The sequence below is a fragment of the Nicotiana attenuata genome, unplaced genomic scaffold (assembly GCF_001879085.1).
Source record: "Nicotiana attenuata strain UT unplaced genomic scaffold, NIATTr2, whole genome shotgun sequence".
NCBI classification, from domain to species: Eukaryota; Viridiplantae; Streptophyta; class Magnoliopsida; order Solanales; family Solanaceae; genus Nicotiana; species Nicotiana attenuata.
Window position 1 is genome coordinate 34,188 of NW_017676054.1, and position 17,539 is coordinate 51,726.

The following is a 17,539-nucleotide window of genomic DNA, read 5'->3' on the forward strand; positions in this document are numbered from 1 at the left end:
GAAAATCGTTACTCCAATGACAATCTTTGCGGACTATGGAAGCTAAAATCTCTGTAATCAAAGTGGGGTAAGCATCGGCACGATCTAGACCAGAAACTTGGGTTTGAAGTGATTGTCTATCATGGTGAAAAGATAAATCGTTAGGGACTATCTCTTGTACCAAGGGTTCCTGTAATGGTTCAGAGGCCTCCTTTCTCTTAGAAGATGATTTTTGGGGTAAAAGAACCTCTAGTTCTAGAGGAAGAACCAGGGCTAGGAGAAGGCATGGGCAGAACCACCACCACGAGAGGATCCTAAGCTACAAAGTCTCCCACCCCTTCTATGTCTAACAGGGGCATTGGGAAAATTATCTAAAATAGGAACTCTCCTAGGGTTTGGGTTCGAAGAAGACATGATGAGGAAGAAGAAGAAGTAAACAGAGATTTGCACAGTTCAAATGTTCGAGAAAAAAGTTTTATGTGGTAAAAGGTGAAAGGTAAAATTGTATTTATACTGATGGGTAACCGTCAAAAGTAAAAATGCAGTAATGGAAGGGTCGCAATAATGGTAACTGGTACTTCATGAACAGTGGAGCCGAAAAGAAAGCCTGAGAAAGTGTTGCAAACTGTGGAACCAATAAGAAGATGACACGTGTCTAATGCATTAAATGGAAGTGATAATTGAAGCGTCAACTCTGTCAGAGCATTAATAGTAACAAAAATTCTCCTTTAATGAATTCCATTTCCCAAATATTCAAACTGATGAATAAATGGAAAGTGGGGGGACTATCTGTTTGGGAAAATTGTATTTATATGTATATGGTGACGTGTCATGACACGTAGATTGGTCAAACAGTCAAAGAATTAAAGTTGGTTAACAGATACGAGCAACAACAGATACGAGCAAGTTAAATGGAGGAGGCGCGAGCAGTCATACAAGTAATTCAACGCTCGTACCTATTCAAGACATTTAAAGGTCAAAGATCGTGAAGAGTCAAAGGAATGAATCTAACAGCAAAAAAGAGCCCAGATACAACATTTAATGAGTATTAAATACTGGAAATGTTAGAGAATATGTATTTAATGTATATGATTGCATAACGTAACATTTAAAGTCATTAATTGCCCATAATAGCCTTATTATAACAAAGGTAAGGCTCGTATCCCCAAAATAGCTATAAAAGGGGAAGGACCAAACAATTGTAGACACAAGAAAACACTATTGGAATATACTTTGATTTACTTGCTTTCTGATCATATTATCCACAAATTTCTTTCTCTACATATTTTCCTGATTATCAGTAACCCGTATTCTTCTAAATTCTAGCTTTGACTAAAAATCTATTTTTTTGGTTAAACACCTCCCACATTTAATGTTTGTATGATATGATTGGATACTTTAGGGACACCATGGAATCACACTACCAAGAAATTAAGAGCCTGCAATATCCATCCTATGTCAATTGGCAAAGGCTTTAAAGATGGATGAAAAGGAAATGAAAGATCTGTTCACAGATGGTATGCAGTCAATAAGGATGAATTATTATCCTCCTTGCCCTGAGCCAGACAAAACCATTGGCTTAAGTCCTCATTCTGATTCTGATACCCTCACCATACTTCTCCAGCTTAATGATACTGAAGGTCTCCAAGTTCGAAAAGACGGTATTTGGGTTCCTATTAAACCCCTCCCAAATGCTTTGATTGTCAATGTTGGCGATATGATGGAGGTAAATAAATTTTTAATTCCTTGTTATATGTTAAGTCTTACTTGAGATGTTCAAAATTCTAAATTTTCTTGAAAGTGTTTAATTCAGGTAAATGTGTTAATTGATTTGGCAGATAGTGAGCAATGGTGTTTATAGGAGCATTGAGCACAGAGCAGTTGTAAACTCAAACAAAGAAAGGCTATCTCTTGCAACATTCAATATCTTTAATCTTGACTCTGAGTTAGGTCCTGCACACAGCCTCATTGGACCACATAATCCTGCAAAATTCCGAAGTATTCGTGTTGAAAATTTTTTGCAGGAATTTTTTGCACGAAAACTTGATGGAAAATTGTTCATTGATTGCATGAAGTTAGAGACGAAGGATGACGAATCCCAGGTCGGATTTGATACTCTACTTGGTTTATTAGCTTATCAATAACATATGAACCTTTTAATAAATTACACTTCCAGCTTGTTTGAATTGTTTGGTACTCCTCATATTGTATTGTATTGTATTGTATCAGATAGTATTAAACTATATTATACTTAGGGGTGTTTGAATTGTTTGGTACTCCTCGTATTGTATTGTATTGTATCAGATAGTATTAAACTATATTATACTTAGGGGTGGAGGCACAAGCCGAATTATGGGTTCTGCTGAATCTAGTAGCTTTTGCTCAAACATTGTATTTGGTATTTAAAATTCATCAAATAAGTTGAGATATTAAATTTAGAATCCAATAACTAACACTTTAAAGTTGTATACTAAATCCAGAATGTAAGGTTAAAATCCTAGCTTCGTCTCTGATTATACTATACTATATTTTATTGTATTATATTGTGTATTTCTATATTGTCGAACTGTTATTCTAAAAATTAATGTTCGTTTTGATTGTATTTATTTATTAATGTATTGTATTTTTAAATCCATTATTACGTAATAAAAAAAAATCAATTTTATGTAACAATCGATACAGTAGGGTGAAATCGTTATATCATATCTCTTTCTTGTTACGCCTTTACTTATTATTTTATAAACCCTGTTGTTTCATTTACCTTTTTTTCTATTTAATTCCACCTTGTATCCTATTAGACATCTCCACCTTATATCCTATTAGACATTTCCACATTTATAGTTTTCTTCCTATCCTATTCCTTTTATCATTTTCCATCTACGTATTCTTTTGGCTAAAATATAAATTGACCGGTCGGTTAAAACTAATTACTTTCGTTAGTTAAAAATATATAAAATATATTATATGTATATAATATAGTAATATACACATGTGTGAAATGCGAATGGCCTAATTGTGAAGATAGCACGTGGCTGCGGGCAATTCCTCGGAAATATTTGAAAACTATAAATTGTTCTTTTTTCACTTTGGATCACGTATGTGACCTCCATTTCGACCAACAAAATATATGAATAGATGGCATTGGAATTAGGATATTAACAAAAAAAAGCATGGAATGAAACTGAAGGTCTCCAAGTCCGAAAAGACTGTATCTGGATGCCTGTAATAAGAATACCCCTCCCAAATGCGTTGATTGTGAATATCGGCGACATGATGGAGGTAAATCACCATTTCCTTCTTGAGTAACTGATTTTTCAAAGGATGATAACGTAGTGATAATTACAGTTTTGCTGCGCAAGTTATAATTTGTGTAAATGTGTGAATTGACTTGGCAGATAGTGAACGATGGTGTTTATAGGAGCATTGAGCACAGAGCAGTTGTAAATTCAGACGAAGAGAGGCTATCTGTTGCTACATTCTATTTCTATAGCTGTATACGTTAGAAATTGGTGCTCGTCTATATCATGATCGGTCAGGGATGAAAGGTGGCGGGTCGAAGCTCGACCCCGGATTGTATCGAATCAAAATACGAAGTCAGATCATTGAGCCCATGACTCCGGAACCGACCCCGACTCCGAATAAGATAGAAGAAAATTTATCAGGCCAAATAACAGAAGGCCGGAATATCCGCAATCGGTCGGTTATCACGGCGGAAATCTCGGCACGTATCAGGGAGAGGCCGATTAGTTAGAAAATTATGAGATTCCCTACCTTTTATAGAGTTGTATTTAGAGTAGGAATACCCTACTATATAAAGGGGGTCTGATCATTTGTAAAACATACTGTAACACGCATTCAAAGGCAATATATTATTATTTCCAGTTCTGATTACTTTGCTACTCTGTTCTGACATCGATTGAGGCAATTTCTGGCTCAAAGGTGACTAACCTTCAAGGCTAACACTGTTCAACTCTTGTGGTTTGCATTCATTTTTCTGTCATTAATTTCAATATTAATCTGTTTTCGCAATTTGTATCAAGTTATATCGCGTATCCTTAAGACCGCGTATAAATTCAATTGTTATTCGTTTTTTAGGGTAAACAGTTTGGTGCCCACCGTGGAGCTAAAGATAATAGTGGTTACCTGGTACAGGCTTTTATAACACATACCATTTTACACTTGTTCTTTGGAGTATCTTTGATTCCAGGACCAAAATGTCGAATTCTCAGTCAGCACCCTTACACGTTGACAATGATTTCGGCCACCACGACGAAAATGATAACATAGCTCTGGGGAACGACGTACTCCCGGTCAATCTCGATGGAGTCCTGGGTGTAGATCCAATCGATGTTAACTCACATGTAGCCATCAACGCAAATTTGGCCGTTGATCCCGAGGGCAGCGTCCTTAGGGATGTTCGATCAGCTGCTCAAAGCACACATGGCGGCAAAGATGGCAAAATCAACCTGCGGATGATCTTCAAAATGTTACAGGCTTAACAGGCAGCGATAGCCCATCTCCAAAATCGGAATCGCCCATCGAGTAGGATTGGGCTCGAGCCGTCCCAGGAACTTATCCACAGAGTTCAATCGATCTCAAAGGAATCGAACGAGAAAGAATTGGGGACCAATCCTGTAATCATGAATATGCTCGAGGAACTAACAAAACGAATTGAGTCGGGGGGAAAAGAAGATTGAGGCAAACGACAAGAAGGTGGAAACTTACAGCTCCAGGATCGATCAAACCTCGGGAGCACCGCCAATATTGAAGGGACTGGATTTCAAAAACTTCGTGCAAAAACCTTTTCCCCCAAGCGCGTCTCCCAAGCCGATCCCCAAGAAGTTCTGCATGCTCGAGATTCCTAAATACAATGGAATGAACGATCCGAACGAGCATGTCACCTCTTACACTTGTGCCGTCAGAGGCAATGATCTAGAGGATGACGAGATCGAATCTGTCTTACTAAAGATATTCGGAGAGACCCTGTCAAAGGGAGGTATGATATGGTATCACAATTTACCCCTAATTCTATTGACTCATTTGCTATGCTTGTAGATTCTTTCGTAAAGGCACACGCCGGGGCTATCAAGGTTGAGACCAGGAAGTCGGACCTTTTTAAGGTAAGACAGAAGGACAACGAAATGCTCAAAGAATTCGTGTCTCGATTCCAAATGGAACGGATGAACCTATCACTGGTCGCTGATGATTGGGACTTTCAAGCCTTTACCCAATGACTCAATATTCGAAGCTCGGTGGCTTCACAACAGTTGAAGCAGAATCTGATAGAGTACCTGGCTGTTACTTAGGCCTATGTGCATAATCAGTACCAATCAAAGATCAGGGTCGAAGACGATCAACTTGGGGCTCCTTCCGGGTCCATTTATCTTATCAGACCCGTCGATAGAATCAAGAGAGATAGTGACCGAGAACCGAGGTTGAACAGAGATCGGTACCATCCATATAATGGAGATCATAGAAACAACGGATCTGGGCGAAGTTTGTGCGTAATGAAAGGAGAAGCGATCGAGGTCAGAGCTCTCGAGGGCTCATGAGCAAGAACGGCTTCGACAGGCCTATCGGACCTAATAAAGCACCACGATTATCAGAATACAACTTTAATGTTGACGCGACTGCCATCGTATCGGCTATCGGACGCATCAAAGATACCAAATGGCCTAGACCTTTACAAACCGACCGATCCAACCCAAAAAGATCCCAACCAAATGTGCAAATATCATGGAACTCATGTCCACATAACGGAGGATTGTCGACAATTGAGAGAAGAAGTAGCCCAGTTATTCAACAACGGGCACCTTCGGGAATTTCTGAGCGATCGAGCCAAGAATCATTTCAGAAACAGGGACTCCAATAACAAATCGAGCAAGAAGAACCTTAACACGTCATTCATATGATCATCGGATGGTTTGATGTTCCTCAAGGTTTGATGTTAAAACGCACCAAAGTATCCATCACGAGGGAGAAACGAACTCGAGATTATATACCAGAAGGAACTTTGTCTTTCAACGACGAGGACGCAGAAGGAATCATGCAGCCCTATAACGATACACTGGTAATAGCTGTACTCATGAATAAATCTCTAGTTAAATGTGTGTTAATTGATCCAGGTAGCTCGGCCAACATCATTCGATCAAGGGTCGTAGAAAAACTCGGCCTACAGGACCAAATCGTACCTACAACCCGAGTGCTAAACGGATTCAACATGGCTTGCGAAACTACTTAGGGGGAAATAACGTTACCGGTAAACGCAGCCGAAACCATCTAGGAGACCAAGTTTTATGTGACCGAAGGGGACATGAGGTAGAACGCCCTGTTCGGGAGACCATGGATCCACAACATGAAGGTTGTGCCCTCGACCCTTCACCAGGTGTTAAAATTTCCAACACCAGAGGGGATTAAAATGATCTACGGGGAGCAACTCGCTGCAAAGGAGATGTTTGCCATCGATGAAATAATTCCGATATCAACACTCTCATCGATACATGAGCCAGGTTCGAAAGCAAAACATGAAGCCAAATAGCAATTACCGATGCCGGCCTCGACCCAACCGGATAAACAGGGGACTGACGAAGACGATGATTACAGGGTTCCTCGATCCTTTATAGTCCCCGATGATTCCGAAGCTACCAAATCAACGGTCGAAGAGTTGGAGCAGGTCATACTGATCGAACATCAGCCAGATCGGAAGGTATACCTGGGCACGGGGTTAACTCTCAAGCTCAGGAAAAAAACTCATTCAATTTCTTTTATCTAACATGGATTGTTTTGCTTGGTACCATCTCGACATAACAGGGATCCCACTGGAGACCACCACTCACAAGCTGAGCCTGGACGTGAAATTCCATCCGGTCAAGCAGAAAAGGAGACCCTAGTCCGAGATCAAGCATGCTTTCATCAAGGACAAGGTAACTAAACTCCTTAAAATAGGGTCCATCCAGGAGGTCAAATACCCGAAATGGTTAGCAAACGTAGTAGTAGTCCCTAAAAAAGGGAACGAACTAAGAATGTGTGGATTATAAAAATCTAAATAAGCCATGCCTCAAAGACTCTTTCCCCTGCCTAACATCGATCGCATGATCGATGCCACGGCCGACCACTAGATCCTCAGTTTCTCGATGCCTACTCCGGGTGTTGATACCCATTTTTTCTCACATATTTTTAAACATATATATATATATATATATATATATATATATAAATATATATACTTTCAAAATATTACATATGCAGTTAAGCATGCATAAGTATTTTTATAATTTTTTCTATAGTTTAAAAGCTCCAAATCAATTTATTTCTTCTCCTTTTATTATATAAATATCCAATAAATTATCCTTCATACTACTTTTCTGATGATTTAGCTATCTAAATTCATAATTTATGCCAACATAGTGTTTAAATAATAATAGTGCATTTTTATAATTACATTTATATTTTTAGGCTAAATTGCACTTCTTTGCAATAATAGCCCATACTAATGTATAATTATATTATTTATGCATAAAATGGTCTTTTATATTTTTAAAATTTTAAATAAATATTTTAAATCATTTTATTGCACAAAGATATTTTTTGGTACTCATTTATTATTTTTATAAATTATTTAGTCATTAAAATTAGCTATTAAAAAACTGGCCCTATTTTCTATTTCAATTCCGATCCAAATTTGACAAAATACCTAGCCCAATTTTAACCTAAACCTACCTAGCCCAAACCTTAATGCTTGACCCGGCCCCAATCTCATTCAATCTCGACCGTTGATCATAGAGATCGACGACAACAATTAACCCCTTCATTTTTTAGTTCCAAACAACCCCCCAAACCCTCTCATTTCTCACCAACCGCCGCCCTGAAATCCCTTTCCTCTCCAAAAGCTCTCAAGCCCTAACCCTAATTTACCCACATCGTCGGTCATCTGCTCCCTTTCATGGTGTTTCCCCACCACCACCAAGCCTCTAATGGCCTCTCGTACGTTGGTATTGCTATCTCTATGGTCCTCGAGGGACCAGGGTTAGTTTTTTGCATCTATGGCCCTTTCTCGCCTGTTTCAGGCTGTTCTAGTTTGATTCCGAGTAAGATCTTCCTATATCTATGGGTTTCTAAGCTTGCTTCTTCACCGCTGTGTTGTTCTTCTCGAAACCCTAATTTCCTCCTTCTGAACTTCTTAGATCTGCACAGATCTGAGATGGTTTCGACCTATTTCATATGAGTTTTGCAAGAACCTTTTGATTATTTACAAGAATCGTCTGATTTTCGGATAATTTTTCATTTTTCTCTAAACTAGGGTTTCCGTAAATTTCTTTTTTCAAAACATTTGATAATTTTGAGTGTTTAATCTTCTGTTTCCTATATGTTTTAACCGATTTTGTTAGGTTTGCTCTAACCTTAACCTGTTTATACTAAAATCCCTAATTTTCCGACATTCTTTGTTTGATTTCTGAGTACTTGTGTACCGACCTTGTTTTGCCTTGGTTCTTGTGATTTTTCTTTAGCCATTTAGATGTCTCGTGATTTTCTTATCCTAATATGCCTCTACTAAGATTCTTGATTCAACTTTTCTACTGATTCTATATGTCTATGTTCATTCTGACTATTCATGGTAAGGCTGTATTTTTTCTCCTTAAATTAGGGTTGTTTGGAATTTTTTGATTTACCAATTTGCTTCGTTAAAACCTATGTGTTGAATCCGGACTATATTTGGATTGTCTGCGATATTTTCTAACTCTTTACGTGATTTTCTCTTTTAATTAAACCCTTGATTATTCTGAAATTCTTATTTTGGTCTGATTGAACTCTTTTCATTAACAAAATCTTTGATTCTTACTGGTTTACTCGGTTTGATTGAACTTCTTTCCTTAATTAGTTTTCTCTTACCTTATTTGTTATTTGCTGATTCTTTCTAATTATTTCCTTAATTGAACTACCGTTCATTCACCCCTAATTGCCTACTCTATACCCAAGTCTTACTTGATTCCCTTCCTTAAATACCTGTCTTGCTTTTACCGTTGATTGATTATCCGTTGATTAAGGGGAGAACATACTAATTTTATGTGTGTGATTGATTCTATAAGTTTCCTAATTTTTACATGATTGATTCTTTACCTTATTTTGTTTAACTCTTGACTACTATATATGCCTTTACCTATTCTCACTTCTGGAAGAACATTAGTTCCTCTACACTCTCACACTCTCAAAAGCTCTCTATTCTCTTCTGGTACTTGCAATTCTCACTAACCCAGTCGGCTGTATGCCAAGGCTGGCTATTTGCACTATCTCTTCCATATACCTTATATTCTCTCCTTAACTGGTATGTCCTGATTCAATTCAAATCCCAAAACTATGTGTTTCTTTGTTGTTTCAGTTCATTAGTTGTGGCTTTCAGTCATGTGTATTACTTTACTGTCATGTTGCTCAATGTATAACATCATGCTTAGATTACACTGCTCGATTACTGTATCACTCAGCATGCTTAAGTTTGTTCAGTCAAAAGCTAGAATTAGTATATTGCTTAGCATGCCCCAATCCTGCTTTAGATAATTGCATGAACCCTGTTTGTTCACTAGTATGTTCAAGCTGCATTGTTTGATTACTGTCTCACTAATGTGTATTTGTCATGGTTAAAGATCTAATGTGTATTTGTAACTAACTTGTCAATTCCATGACTTCTTGAAGAGTCTGTGTATTTGTCTGCTGTCAATAACGTGCATTCTATGTGTCCCTACCCCTCTCTCCTTGTGTGAAGTCTGCTTGCGAAAAATGTCTTCTGAGGCAGTTTTGAGACTGGTATGATGATTTCAAAATATTCCTTTTTAATGTTTTTTTTCAACTACTGTTTTACTCAAACCAGTACAGGTTCTTAGAAAACTCTTTCATTCCTAAGACCTTCCTTGTACTGTTTACTAAATGCTTTCAAATCATGATGAACTCTCACACTACTCTTAGATTACTAAGTCCTCCCCCTCTGGTATGTGTACTGCATTGAGACCCTTGAGATCTCACTGAACTTTGGCATATCAGGGCTGGCCCTTCCACACTGCACATAAATTAGTTCATTTGGAAAAGGTCTGGGTGTGAACACTGCCCGGGATCCTTGAGGTCCTTAGGAAACTCTAACACACCTAGACATGAAATTGACTATGGAACTTTGGGCATTTGAGACTACTGGAGGCTTGGAAATCACTTTGGGCCTACTTCAGGCTCCCTATAGTTTAATTTCTATTCTATTTATGTAATTCATTCAATTTCTGGTCTGTAATAATTAATTGTAAACAAACATTAGGGTAATTTGTGAAAAAGGGTGGGTAGTCATATATTGTGGGTAAAATTGGATAGATACCATGCCTATATGGTCCATGTTGATTCAAATGTGTTTGTTAGATAACATGCCTATAGGATCTGCTTTGGTTTAGATGAGTTATGTTTGCTTTACTTCCACAAATTAGAAGCCATGCCTATAGGATCTAAATCGGCTTTAATAATAGAGATCATGCCCATAGGGTTAAAATCGGCTCTAATAGAAACCATGTCTATAAGGGTTTCACTTTGGTTAAATGAATGCTGTTTGTTTCACCTTATGTTTAATTAGAAATCATGCCTATAAGACTTAAAACTATTTTAGTTAGAAAAACAGTTTAATTCATGCTTGTTTATTCTGAATCGGTTTAATTAACTAATCTGTCCGCTTTTTAATAAGTTTTCAAACGCTGCCTTAATTAATATTGCTAGAAAGCATGCTTATAGGATCTCAAGTTTTTCGTTTAAAAATCGTTTACTATTTTACTGCATCCCTGATCAATAATAGATACCATGCTTATAGGACATCACTGATATACGCCTAGGCAAGCCAATAAGGCGATTAAAATCCTGCAACTATAAAACTGCGCTTCGTTATTTGAGACTTCTCATATTCAACAGGTCTAAAATCAGTAGGCAAGCTGAATAGGTCTTTGACACTTTGGTTCTAATTCAATACTGTATACTCTCTGCTCACCTAGATATCATGTTCTAAGGTTTCTCTCTTAAATACTTGAAACAGTTGTTTGAGACGTGCACTTATTTGTTCTGCTTGTGGAGGTAAAATGTGAGCCTTTAATTGTTCCCCCCTTTAAATGCAGTCCTAATTGTTTTGGTTGACGCTTAGACTTTTCTCCTTTAAACACCTTAGGATGGTCTAGAACTACCTAAATTAGAGGTCCTAAATACCTCCAGGGCCACAAGGAAGGGACAGGTAGAGCACGCATAGGATACCTTTCAAGGTTGCTAGAACGCTTTAGGCTATGACCAAGGGGAGGGAATTGGGTAGTATGGATATGATGACTACGCGCTAATGTCACGTGTAGCCCCTCATTGAAGAGTGATTAACGGGCATTGTGTGGGTATGATCCTGTAGGCTAACCGACCTAGGACCCCCTTTCCCAACTTCCGTTGTTTAAATGAATCTACTTTTCTTTATATATGTGCAACTTGTTCAAACCTTTTCCCTTGTTTCATTACTTGAATCATACATGTGCTTAGAATGTCAAAACATGCCTTTACTTGTGAGTACGTGTTAAAATTTTTTACTTGTTCAAATGACTGATTCATATAAGTTCGGCCGGGACCCACCATTGTGGACTGCGAGGGGTGCCTAACACCTTCCCCTCAAGGTTATTCGAGCCCTTACCCTAATCTCTGGTAATGCAAACTAGTCCATGAGTTAATTGCTCAAGGTGCCCTAACGCACCATAATCCGTTAGGTGGGGACTCTTCAAATACCCAATTCCCAAAAGGAAAAGAGTTGTTCCCCATGAAATATCGAAACCCAGACATTCTCCGCGAGGAGGAAAAAAGGGGGAGCGACAGCATGACGACTCTACTGGGGATGTTCTAGGCTCTTACCATAACGAACTTATTTTTTTTATGAATCAGTTTAAGCATGCTCTATCCTACGTACCCTTTCCCCTCATTTGAATTTAACTGTTTAATTTTTTAAGCATTTATATTTCCTTATTTTCTTGAAACTAACTTGTCTCTTTGTTTTCTTCTTCTGTAACTGTCTTTCAATTATTTAAATACTGCATTTATTATTTTCCTACGTGCAAATACTTGACAACATGCTATTTATTCTTGCATATATCATACTCCACAACATATTCCACTCGTGCGTATTAAATCCTATAGCAACGCTTGATGAGTGGTTGCGCTCTTCCAATTTATTACCCTTAAATTCGGAAAGGCTTATTTGCGGTAAAACTAGTCGATCAGCGGTGCAGTCGATGGTTCTGTGCCTTTCCCCCTCAAGTTGTCCGCTTGAGGGTACCAGTCTTGACCCCCATAGTAACCTTACTCTGATCGTAATTGTGCATGCATCATGGTCAAACCTAGTCGGATTAATATGTTGTCCACATAATAATCCTTTAAGCCAAGCCTTATCCAAAAGTCCACCGAGGTTTCCATAATCCCAACAGACACAACCACGTTCTGTGCATTAATTTGGAGAACTAAGTGCTAATATGCTAATCATGAATGTACAAATAGTCGAGTCTGGTAGGGGAGAAGGTACTAACCTTTTTGTTTTGCAGAAAATGAGGCACGAAATCCTCAGATTCGGTATGGTCATCAACATTCCACCATTGCTACTCGATTGGTGGGAGGACCTTTCCTCAAGTGACAAGAAACACGTAAGGAAGCACTTGGGCAATTTGCCTTCTCTACTAGACATTCAGCCAAACAATAGGTTGATCGAGGCTACCACTTTGTTCCGGGATAGTGAAAGGGCTGTGTTCCATTTTGGCGACATAGAAATGACACCACTTCTAGTAAAAATTGGGGGACTTGCGGGATTGACTTGGGATAAACCTGGGTTATTGGTGCTGGAGAACCGTACTGGTAAAGCGTTTTTAAAGATGATGGGGCTGAAGAAAAATGCTGACTTGGGATGCCTGAAGGAATCTTACATACCTTTCTGTATGAGATATATGGCCATAGCAAGTCATACCGTACCTTCCATGACGAGCTTTCTATCACTTCTCTAGGCCACATCCACCGCAGGGTGTTTGTGTTCATTGTGTGCCTCTTGGGTCTGATAGTATTCCCAATGAAAAGGGAAAGAATCCATACTAGGTTGGCCATGGTCGGCAAGACTTCGATGGAAGGGATCAATAGGCAAACATACACCACAGTCCCCATGATCATAGCCGACATCTACAGGGCTCTGGAGCGCTGTCAAAGAGGGGTCAAGCATTTCGAGGGTTGTAACCTGTTGCTGCAGTTGTGGTTATTAGAACATCTTCAAAGGGGCCAGTATCGCCAAGAATTTCCTCGAAGGGCTTGGAATGACCATATTGCCTTCCATCACCCCAAGCGGATGACCTACATTCCGAACAAGTTTGCTCATCCGGAAAGTGCCAAGGAGTGGGTAAAGTTCTTCGACAATCTGACTGAGGAACAAGTACAATGGATGTTTGAATGGTTTCCAACAGACGAATTTATCATCAGATCCAGGGACGCTCCACACTTGGTGCTGATTGGGTTGAGAGGAATATACCCTTATGTCCCTATCCGAGTTATGAGGCAAGCAGGCAGGAAACAGGTTGTACCAAGAGTTGCCAAGATGAGTCATTTCAGAGAAGACTTTCAAGACGACGACGTCCCTTACAAGTGCCAAGCCCAACACATGTGGCACTGCAAAATCATTATGGAAAAGAACACCATTGAGCCCTACAGGTATCATGCAGAATGCGAACCTCTCTACCCAGCATGGTTAGAGGACAATCTAAAGGGAATGGTGAGGCCAGGAGCCGGTCGAGGGAATAGAATCATAGACGAAGAAGCTGAAGCTCAAGTCAAATACAACAGGCTGCGCAAGAGGGTCCACGACTATGAGAATGAGCACCGGGAAATACATGAGAGGAATGTGAGGTTGATCGAAGAATGGAAAGAAATGGTAGTCACTTTCAACAGAAAGTTAGAATATCTGGAGCGAGGATTAGTGGAGCTGGAGGGTAAAATCATAAAGAGGATTGAGGATTGCCAGAACGCTGAGGGAACTGAAGGAGGACATCTGGCCAGAGCCTACTTGCTGCTGGATCACGCGAGCCAGGAGACCTGTACGATGGAGTCAGGAAGATCGAATGTGGGGAAGGTCCTTCTGGGACCAAATAGACTAGATTTATTTGCTTTCTTAAAATGTAATAAGGCCAAGTGCCAATAGTGACTTATTTTTCTATTATCTTAGTGTCATTTTCGGGATTCGTCTATTTTTCATATTATGAAATGAGGCATTGGTTGGCGTCTAAAGTTCTCCAAATCTATTTGTCGCTAGTCCTACCTCGGGAACAACGAGGCTCCCAAATTAGGACGCGAATTTATATTCTCGCAATATGTGTTTAAATACCGCAACATTTCAAAACCCCTACTAGCTTGTTACATTTTTGTTTCTTCTTTATTTTGATTATTCCCATTCCCTAAGGTTGGTTCACTCATACTGGCATCATCACCGTATCATACCAGATCCAGAGGCCCTCCACCTCCTCCTCCTCCTCCAAGAAATACGAAAGGCAAAGGAAAAACAAAAATGGACGACTTAAGCGGTATTCGAAAAGAGAATGTTGAGAATGCAGAGACTTCAGACGGTAGGAGTACCCCGGCACAAAACGATCTAGTCTTGAGATCGGAACAAAAGATACTGGAGCTACAAGGAGACTCGAGCAGGTTCGCAACTTGGCGAACTTATCACTCACCCTGAATGTCCTCGACATCAACCAACAAAACACAAAGAACCCAGCACCTCCCCAAAACACACCAAACAACCGTCCACAAAACCCTCCCGCACCGCATCAATACACAACCCTGCCTCAAAATCTCAATCCCTTACCAATACCAACTCCACCACACCACCACCACCAACCGATACAGTACCCACCAACCGCCACTTACTATACTCCCCAAAACACACCACAACCCATTCCCGATCCTCAAAACTCAACCAATGACCATCATTACACCCAAGTCCCTGGCACTCATCAAAGCAACCCTATATATGTGGAGACCATACCTCACTCTACTCAACCAACTTCCTATGCACCAGAATCCTCCGAGAAGGACCTGCTCATTTAAAACATGGCTAAAGAACTCAAGAAATTGACAAGTCGGGTTCAGGGTGTCGAAGGCGGCAAAGGGATAGAAGGTTTGAATTATGAAGACCTATGCATACATCCAGATGTAGAACTGCCGGAGGGGTACAAACCTCCTAAGTTCGAGATGTTTGACAGTATAGGTTATCCTAGGTTCATCTAAGGACCTATTGTGACAAGCTTGTCGGGGTCAGAAAGGACGAAAAGATCCGGATGAAACTATTCATGAGGAGTCTTACTGATGATACTTTGTCCAGGTACATCAGCCAGGATCCCAAGAAATGGTCCAATTGGGTAGGTATGGCATCAGATATCATGGACCGATTCAGGTTCAACACAGAAAACACACCCGGTGTTTTCTGCATCCAAAATCTTAAGAAGAAACCCACCGAGACTTTCCGCGAGTATGCTACCTGCTGGAGGTCGGAAGCGGCCAAGGTCAAGCCATCTTTGGACGAGGAACAGATGAACAAGTTCTTCATCAGAGCACAGGACCCGCAGTATTATGAAAGGTTGATGGTTATTGAAAACCAAAAATTCTCCGATATCATCAAACTTGGGGAAAGAATTGAGGAAGGCATAAAAAGCGGGATGGTAACAAAGTTTGAGGCATTGTAGGCCACAAATAAAGCATTGCAATCAGGCAGCATATCAAAGAAGAAAGACGTTGGGGCAGTAATGGTGGCTTTAGGCCCGAAATCTCCACTTACATATCGAACACCTCCACCCAGATATCAAACACCTCCATCCACATACCAAGCACCACCACCCACATATCAACCATCATCTCCCAGATATTCCCAACCAGCCACTGTCTATCATACCTATAACTCCCAACCATCTCATTTCCAGTCACCTCCGACTTGCCAAAATTATCCAAGACCAAGACCCAATTTTGACCGCAAGCCACCCAGGCAATACACCGCTATTGCTGAACCCACTGACCAGCTGTATGAAAGGTTGAAAGCCGCAGGTTACGTCACTCCCGTTCCCGCTGTAGCATTAGAGAATCCATCCCAATGGGTCAATCCTAACAAAACTTATGCGTACCAATCCGGTATGAAGGGCACACCACCGATGAGTGCCGAGCATTGAAAGATAAGATCCAGACGCTGATTGACGACAAGGTGATATAGGCAAAGGAAGCCACACCCAATGTTCGCAACAACCCTCTCCCTGATCATAGAGGTGGTGGAATACATGTGATAGAGACGAACGAAGAATGGGATCCTGATGGGTCGATTGGGCTTATCCGGGAAGGTGATGACTTTAAACCCTCAGTCACCCTCACTCCTATTGTAGTACATACTCAGTCGCCAATCGAGGTTGAGGTAGCCACATCAGTTCTATTTGAAATAGATGTGGCTCCACCCGTGGCCATCCCTGTCCCGTTTAAAGTAGAAGTGGTCGCACCTTTTACAGTGACCGTATCAACCACAACGCCTTTCAATTCAAAAGCAATACCTTGGGATTATGTTGCCAAAGCTAGGAGAATAGGAAAGGCAAAGATGGAGGAATCCGATGCCGCACAAGGAATGACTAGGACCGAAAGAATCTATACAAACCTGAACACCTGGAGGACCAAGTAAGGATGCCACTGCCAAACAGCCTGTCATTGAAACAGGGCCAGATGACCATTCGAGGAAAGTACAAGCAAAGGAGTATTCCGTCATTGATCATTTGAACAAAACCTCAGCTCAGATATCCATCCTGTCACTGTTGCAAAATTCAGAGGCGCACAAGAATGCTTTAATGAAAGTGTTGAGCGAAGCTTATGTGCCCAATAATATCACAAGCGGAGAAATGGCTAACATGGTAGGGCAGGTGTTGAAAAGTCACAATATCACTTTCCACAAGGATGAGTTGCCGCCTGAGGGTTTGAATCACAACAAGGCACTGCACATCACAGTGCGATACGAAGATTGCTTCATTACCAGGGTCCTGATTGATGGAGGATCCAGTCTCAATATTTACCCATCAACAACACTGAAGATGTTGGGCAAAGGCCTATACGAGATACGGGAAGGGACCATGAATGTGAAGGCTTTTGATGGGTCTCAAAGAGCTACCATCGGAGAAATCAATCTCTGTCTACAAATGGGGCCTACGTGGTTCGATGTCGAGTTTTAGGTGCTGGACATATCTGCATCCTACAATTTGCTGCTAGGACGACCATGGATACATGCCGCTGGGGCTGTGGCATTAACCTTGCATCAAGCAGTAAAGTTTGAATGGAACCATCAGGAGGTGATCATTCACGGGGATGGGAGTAACCCCATTTCACTAGCCAAACCATCCCGGTTATCGAAAACAAAAGGTGGCTAGGAGGGGAAACCTATCATCACATCGAACGTGTCAACTCCGTTAAGAAAGACAAATGGTGGAGTACCAAAATAGAAAGCATTCTGGCATGGTCCGAGTATGAACCTGGG

At 40.4% G+C, this 17,539-nt stretch overlaps 1 pseudogene; it reads left to right on the top strand.

Annotated features, from left to right (window-relative positions):
• The first annotated feature begins 1,364 nt into the window (after window positions 1-1,364).
• Window positions 1,365-3,730, top strand: LOC109220705 (annotated as a pseudogene).
• The last annotated feature ends 13,809 nt before the right edge of the window (window positions 3,731-17,539 follow it).